The sequence below is a fragment of the Teleopsis dalmanni genome, chromosome 1 (assembly GCF_002237135.1).
Source record: "Teleopsis dalmanni isolate 2A chromosome 1, ASM223713v2, whole genome shotgun sequence".
Lineage (NCBI taxonomy): Eukaryota > Metazoa > Arthropoda > Insecta > Diptera > Diopsidae > Teleopsis > Teleopsis dalmanni.
The window spans coordinates 2,766,256-2,775,305 of record NC_051846.1 but is presented as its reverse complement, the minus strand read 5'-3'; positions in this window follow the sequence as shown (position 1 = coordinate 2,775,305).

Below are 9,050 nucleotides of genomic sequence, written 5' to 3'. Positions count from 1 at the left end.
AACATTTTCCTTCGTGCAGTCATTAAAAATGGTATTCACATTTTAATAACCATTTCACCATATGGCTGCGAGTGATCCACACTAGGATTATGGCCAATAATTGCGATTATTATTGTTATTCGTAATGAAGACATACGCAAAGAGATTTCTAATTATCTCACGTGTAACCTAAAAACTCAATTTCGCATTCTGCATCTGAGAAATGAATTCTTATTAAGACGGAAACTTTATATTGGCACCGAAGAAAGTAGCGCAAATTGCTCATAAAAATGGAAACATCTTATAAACGAGAATAGATAAAGGCAAAATGAACGAATACTAACGACTTTCATTGTTATTTCTCCGCATAAAAGTACAAGCATGGAAAATTAATAGAAAGAAAATTTAATTGAATTTATATCTGAGGGGCATGTTTCAGTGCAAGACACACACAATTGAGATAAAATTGATTTTAATCGCATGCCATTCGCAACAACCTTTTCCCATTCGAGAATTATAACACATAAAAGTGCTGTCGTCTTCATCTGGTTTTCAGCAAAGCATTGAACAAAATTCTAATTGTTTGAAGATTTTCCTCTAATTACGAGATAATAAAAGTGATTTAACTTTTAGAAACTTCAGTCTTGCAATTGGATTCCTAGTTATATTTATGGATGATAGCTTAGTTGGACGTGGTATACAAGAACAACTACAGAAGTTGAGGATTATAGATATAAAACTCACAAAAAAATATGAAAAGCATAGGTACCAGTGATTCCTTTTGTAATGGATCTGTCCATGCTTAACATAAAGAAGCTACTTGAAACTATGGTAAGTCAGAAATATTTCGAATTGCTTCATTTGTTATGAGAATCTCAATGTACAAAATTCTTAACGTTAGTGATTAAAGACCTTATTGTTTTCGTATAATTCCATTTTGCTGAAAATGTTTCCAAGTAAACTTTTAATCCATTCGTACATTATTTTACATATTTCTTTCGAAATAATTATAAATAATGTTTCGACTCCTATACTTTTTACAAGGGTACTGCTACCCTTGTTAGTCGTCTTAGATATTACACTCAGAATATAAAAACTTAGGAAAATTTTATATCTAGTTTATTCACACAATGCAAATTTTTGAATTCATGAACCTCAACTTCAAATTTCTAATATTCCGATTCATTCAGAACCCCTTAAGTGATAATCCAGTAAACTGATTTACTTACTAAAGCAAAATCACAAAAAATTCTCCACTTTTTCCTTGCGATCCTATTTTAAGTTTCTTAAGGTAGAAATACAAATAAACATTTATAGGGAAAACTCAACTCTATTTCCAGAAAAGGGGCTAAGACTGTGATCTGTTTCGAAGTAAGTAATACTTGAAACTATTCTTGTTGTATAAAAGTACACGATGATTTAGATCACATTTATCTATACAAGGTGGAAACACTTGCCTACTTGCAAAAAAAATAAACACTGTTCAATATTAACACTTTTTATCTACTACTAATGGGAATTGTAATTCTTCTATTAGTTGAAACTGATTCGAAATTTTTTGAAGCCATTTCAGGAATATAATTCACGATTTGGTAGATCTAATGTAACAAATACTTGAGCCGGACAAACGCCAACGGGACATGATAAAATTTAATATCCAATATCTCTTGGAATAGTCTTATAATTTGTAAAAGAAGGATGTGAAAAAAATAAAATCATAATTAAGTAATCAGTTTATATAGTTAAACGTTGCTATTCATACAGCAGTGCGTAAATTCTTCTTAACACTTCTAATTTCCGCCACCAAATGTTGCCATTTAATTTAATTTGTCACGTATTCGATTAGTTATGGTCACATTATCGTAGCTGCCACCCACGCATAACGCATATATGGGTAGACATTTACTTACGACATATTGACTAAAAAAAAAAAAACAATCACACGTTTTCAGTAAAACATACTAAAAACGCAACAAAAACAAAATAGGAAGGATGTATTTAAAATTTAAAACCGTCCAATTTTTCATTTTAAAACCAATTGTTATAGACACTAGTTATAGACACTAGTTAATAGTAGTCGTCGAGGGGCAGAGGCAACGAAATTCAGACAGCACCACCCACTTTCAACCTGTTCGTCACTGGTAGCTGCTCCGTGTCTTAGCAACTGCAAATGGACTTGCGGCTTCTGCGTTGTCTGTAGAGTCAACTTTTCTGCAAATTTATGCGCATCACGCTTTCTCATTTTTAAAATGACTAAATATCATTTACACTTAATGTCAGCAATTTTTATACGACATGTTGCATTGCGGCTAAGCCCAGCTCAGCTCAACTTGCAAGCGTGCCACCGCAATAACTACCGCTTCCACTGGCAATGCAAGTGGAAATGTGACTCAATGTAAGCCCGGACAACATGCAACAAGCCAGTCAAAAGTATTTTTGAAATGCTTTAAGGTCTTCACAGAAAAAAAATTTCTTTTTCATATATTAACTTAAATCACTGAAAAGTGTGCTCTTTGCTATAAGCTATGCGCAATAGATAGAAAAAAATGAAAAATTGCTTTAAAAATTGCTGAATATATTTAAATCGAAGACCTCACTTGCAGTTTATTTAGGCTGACACTTGTTTCTTAATAGATGAAACGTGAGCTGCCATTAAACGAACTCACAATTCAAGTATATCCAGGTATCTAGAAGGGATAAGATTGCTTTCTCCATTTGTCGCATAGTTTGTGAACGAAGTTTTAGTGTTTTTTCTGACTTTTTTTTTTGAATTTGTTGGAACCCAATTACGGAAATTCTTTCTTCAGAATGATGTTCTTTGAAATTTAAAGAGCCTCCTCATCTGATCATGCACTTATCTTTAAAAATTGCATATGTATTTGCCTATATAAAAAAAAATGTTTATAAGATACGATATCTACAGAATATCGAACGAACCCTATAACGATCTCCAACTAATGAGTACATTAAAACAAATTTTTATTCCATTAATTATGTATGTATAGGATACCAACAAGTCTCGGTAAAACTATATTTTTGTCGAAAATAAATTTTGAATAAAAAAGTTTAATACCGAATTACAAACAAAATTTTTAACATAATTAATTACGGCAACCTAACCCCAAGTCGTCTAACTTGTTCCTGTGCGCTATGTCAGAGCTCCTAAGATTGGAGTATGTAGGACATATCAACCTTGATATGGTTGCTGAGAAAATATTAAACTGATTTTTGTTTGCTTATCGCGAAAGAATGATTATATCTAATGTTCAAATATAATCTGTTAAATCAATCTTTTTCTTTGCCCGACCGGATCATTTATTGATATGTGCGATTCTACCAAAAAGGCACTGAATTTCGCTATATGGGAACCTTATATTCTAACAAATAAAACTGAGTCCTTACATCTTGCTTTTACTGTCAACCCACTGCACCATTTTTTAGTTACAAATAGCAGGATTTCATTATTCAACAAAATAAATAACTAGATTTTTGATATTTTCATAAATATCTCAATTTTCTTGGAAAACCAAACTGATAAATCTTTAATATTCAAAAACAAGTAATATTAATTTAGTATACAGAATTCAGGCATACAGCTCTTCAGCTACAAAATTCTCAATATTGCAATTTTGACGGACAATCAAGCTGCTATCAAATCTCTTGTAAACCTTATGGCTAAAATATTTGAAAATAACATATTTGTTTCAACGTATAGGATCTGGTTATCAGTGTCGAACTCATGAGGGCAGCAGGACACAGAGAAATTTCAGGTAACTGCGAGGTAGATGAAAGGTCAAAGCAGGTGAGCTTGAATATTACTACTACTCAGCTCGTAACGGTCAGCTGTGATCAATGTGGCAGCGATATCACACATAATCGAATTTAAAGTATATGAGAATTATATTTTATACTAATATATTAGAAGTTTAGTATCATATTTTATCATATTAGTTTTATAAAAATATTTAAATTTTATTTATATATATCTTGATATCCAAAACTTTCCATTTTACTATTGAAAATTAATTATTTGAAAGGAAGTTTTTGAGTAGCGTAAGCCATAATTCATTTCTGGGTTATTTTCAAAACTTGTGAGAAATAAACTAAAAATGGACGTGTTACATTGGAAAAATGTATTTTCCTTAATGAAAATGGACGTGTTACAATATTTGAAAATATTTTCGAGTTTTCAACTGTTGCAGCTGTTGCTGTTGCTGTTTCTGTTCTGTATTTGTCGTTTGTGTGCAAATTGAAATATTGTGGCACAAATTTACTAACCATAAAAGACACTTCGACAGTTTGACATTTAGCATTTGTTCTTTATGTATCGAAAAATGTCAAACCTAAGAAAGTTTAGGCAACGAAACAAAAAAGGTTAACAAAGCAGCTTAGCGCTGAGACCGTACCTAGAAAGGAAACGGAAGCCGAGGCACAAAAACCAACAAATCGAAAAGTGCCAATCTGTTGAAGTTTCTAAACAAAAGCTGTTGCTCGCCTTAATTTTTCATGAAAACATGGAAATCATTTCAATAGATAAATATTTAAGTAAATGCATTAAATAACTAAAAATTCATTCAAAATGTTATATGACAATTTATAAGTTTAAAAATTAAAAAAACATTATTAATCTTATGCATACATTTTTGTTGTCAAAGGTAAAATAAATTTCATCAATTTTTTGTATTAATTTTTTTGCCTTCAGAATTACCTTAATTGATTGAAGATAATATCCAAAATCTCCACAGTCCTGTACAATTACACACAAATTGGTCAGCAACTGTTAAAATATTAAATCCTACATAGTTACTACGAATAAAATAGCACTCGTCTACATACCTAAAGGATTCGACGGTAATGAAACAACAGACAAGCTTAACAAGTAAAATAACTCCCTTCATAGAACCCAAATCTTTCACCGAGATATCCGCATGTCGTACTAAACCGGTTCTTGGAAATATAACATATAGGCTTAGATTTTGTCTATATAGGCTTATAGGCAAAATCTAAAGATGAAAGGTGATCTTAAGTAGCCTTAGTCACAGTAAGCTTGTGACAGTTTTCCGTACTCTACATAGAATTGTACTCAGATTAACTCTGGACACTCTTCTGTTATCTAGTACCTTACGAAGATTAAACTAAGAAGCACCAATATCTGCAGACACTACGAGATACTGAATGAAACTTCCGCCGAGATCCATACCTCTCAAATGGTCGATTTATTTACTGTAAATAGCTCAAAATTAAACTATTTTACTTGTAGAACGGTTTCAACATATAGAATTCGTTTTTAGTTAATGATTAAATGATTCACAAATGTAAATCAGCTGTGTAAGGTAATCTAAAACAATCCAGTATCGTACATCAAGCTTTGTTGATGGTTCCTCATCTAGAGCATTCCGCCGGGGACACAGTCTATCTCTACTACTTCTTTCTTTAACTGCTACTTTAAGCACCTTTTTACAACTTCATTCATTCACAAAATGTTAAAAGAAATTTTATGTTACTTTACTGATTTATATTAAAGTCGTGATAACCCTCGTACAGCTCGTGGTTCATTTGAATGCCATAGTCCACGCCAAGTCATAGAGGAACAAAGATCTTATGAAGAACATTTCTACTAAAAACTGCCGTATCTTTTTCATTATTCCGAGTCCACGCATCTATGCCACACAGACGCATAGGTAGGATGAACAACCAATAGAATGAAAACTTTGTTGGTCGACAGAATGCTCTACATCTCAGTGGTCTACTGGGACCGTTATAACACCTATTGCTAACGTTAATCCTTCATCTGATCTCTAGACAATTATCGCTGTTGTTTCCGAGATAGAGAATAATAATCGCAAGCCACTAGGTCGAAGCAACGCACACATTTCTTTTAACACCTGACATATACCTGACTTTCTTTTCATTGACCGACGATCTCATTTTTGTACACTTCTTTTTATACACTTTAGATAGCAGGAAAACCAGTAGTAAAATCATATCCAATAATAACAATATCTTCGGAGTGAACAAAGAGTAGGACACATATGTAAACATTGTGGCATTACTGTAACAATGATCAATAGTAACAATATCATCGGAGTGAACAAAGAGTAGTCCGCATAAGTAAACATTCTGGCATTAAGGTAATCATGATCATTTCCCTGATGAAATTGAAGAAGTCACATGTTATAGGAGTACCTTGTGTGAAGCCTTGTATGGTATCAAAAGGTTGAGAGAGAATTGATCATACCGTGATGGAATTACATATATACTGCTTAACGTGAATTTATAGCGCCATATTTACTGCGATATCGATCTCAGATATTGTGGCAAGAAGAGAATAAATACAATTTTCAAAATGAAATAATTTTCAATTGATTTGTGAAGTTCTTGTAGCATTTATTGGGAATAACTTCCAATGTCAAAACTATAGATTAGGGTTGTTGTTTATAAAAATCATAACAATTTTTGACAAGGTTAAATCTTTAATAAACCTTCATATTTTGCTTAATTTATAGCAATATGAATAGAGTTATTCATTTATATAAGTACAATACATACTTATATGTGAATGTGTTGATAAGAGTCATAAAAAAAAATGCCGAAGGATAACTCACGTGAATTTGTCACTAATTAAGACTACAAACAACGAATTTGTCGTTGTTAAGCAAAATCAATTCAATCTTTTAATTGTTTACTTTTAAGGAGTTTGCTTCAACTTTTCCATTTAACAATCAAAACATGTTGGCATTTACGGGTAAACTGCATAACATCAGTTCCAATGTATCAGGATCCATCGCTGCCTTCATACGCGACACGTTGAACAAGCAATTGACTGTCAATTTGACGAAGAGAACATAACGCGCCTTTGTTTGTCTGGTTTGCCTTAACGCAAGTGAATGGTCAATTGTAAATGGTAAATGGTCATGTAAATATTGACAATGATGACGATTGCGACTGGCCATTACTCGGCTGCAACGAAATGTAGCTATTGTATTGTAATTGTTGATGTGTTGCTGTCTTCACCAAACGCGCAGTTGTCATATGCAATGGAGCCAATCTAGCACAACTAGCGATTGTGTCCTTTCTGATGAGAACGACAAGACCGCAAATAGTTCAATTCCCAAATGTTGACATGCTTTGCATCGTCAACTATGTTTGTACGCTGGCGGACATGTGCATGTTTTCCAAAACCTTTTAGTGGTCACATTTGTGGATGTGGAGTCTGGTTATGTTTTCGGCACTTTTGTAAATGCTGTCAGAATATAAACTGCACGGAGCACAGGTATTGTATGAAAATATGCATTCATACTTTATCAATGATTTAAACTGTCATACGTTTGCACCATTTTCAATTTACATAAACTGCAGAATTTAGGTTTGTTGGTCAAAATTTTTTCGACTTCATTAAAAATTTAAACTTTCCACATTCTAGTATAACAAAGTCTGCACAGAGAATACATATAGCGAAAAATATTCCTTTAAAAATAGTGAAAATAGTAAAAATGGAAGAAAAAAAATTGAAATCCGCGAGCGATAAACAATCTTTCGTCATGAAAAGTTTAATAAAGTCACTCCTACTCTGTTGAAAAGACACTCAAGCTGACAAACTCTTGCTCACACAAGAGCGTCACCAGGTTGACAGTATGTCACAGAACTCACGACACAATTGGCAACGCGACGCGCTGAAACAGATCGAAAATAAGGGGCACATGCGATATCACGAGCCAATGTAAGGCCTAAGGTTGTGGCAGAGGACCGTAGACACTCGTGGTATGGTAAACCAAATTCAAATTAAACGAATGTCAAGCGAGACAATAAGGCGACGAGGTTAAGACGGTGTAACGCTGCAATGATGAACGGCCGTGGAAAGATTAACCGATAATGATGAAGCGTTTTATGACTTCATTAAATATTGCATTATTAAAATCTGGATTTTTTTGTTAGCATTTTAATTAATTTTCCTTCTTGCTCGAGTCACTAATCCTAAATACCTAAAATGAAAGTACATATTTACAGCGTGCAGTGCATACCGGTCCCGTAACGTCACGATTGATTTCTGAAAATTTCAGTTTCATTTTTCTAGGTTGGTTGTTGGCATATCCGTTCGGTGCTCATCGACCTACGCAAGCTCGTAAACTTGTTCGATTTCTATGCGCCTTCAGTTGATGAGACTTGCGTGTTCATATGTAACGTGTCCTGTTGCCGGACAGACAATCGAACGATCGAACAGGCTCGGAATCGTGCTGTTGTGATGAATTAGCCGTTCGTTTCGACATGACACCAACTCTTTGCATGCAACTTTTACAATATCACTAAACTTTGGATTAAAAAGATATAAATTTAACTGACAAATCATAGCTTGTTCCCAAGGCAAAAATAAAACTGAATGCCATAGACTGTGTTGTGAGAAAATCGAAAAAAAATCAGTCCAATTTTTTACAAACTACACATATACGGAATATAAAATGGAATTGAATATTTATATACCATTTAAAAATTATATGCTAATATGTATATAACAATTATGGAATGAGACTTATTTTTCGTGGGTGCAATGTAATAACGTGCGTATAAATAATTACTGTTTCTTACAATCAAAAAAATTTATAAACTTGAGTGAGATACATTTTCCACTAAATTGTTTCGCAATGAAAATAGTTAAAGATTTTGAACTGAACATATATTAACTTAATTTTCATTTATTTCTGCATTTTACAACTAGCTGATTTTTTGTTTATATTTTTAATCTATAAGTAACTTATATCTTTGTAGCTATAATTTTGAAATAACAAATTAAATTACTTTAATTTTACCATGCTTTATGTATGTTAATACAAAGTTACGACACTAGAGCTTTCTTGTCCCAAACCATATTTACTATAATAGCAAGCAAACGTTACATTTAATCGATTCTTACATAAAACTGCAGACTTCTCAATTCAAATCAAGAGTGGGGTCTTGTACGCAAGCTCTATCTGAAGCATATGGCATGTATAACCAACTTATAAGGAATCCTCCCCGAAGTAATGCAAAAGTGACCTCGATGGGAGAATCCCGAAGAAGATGAGAGAGAATTTTAG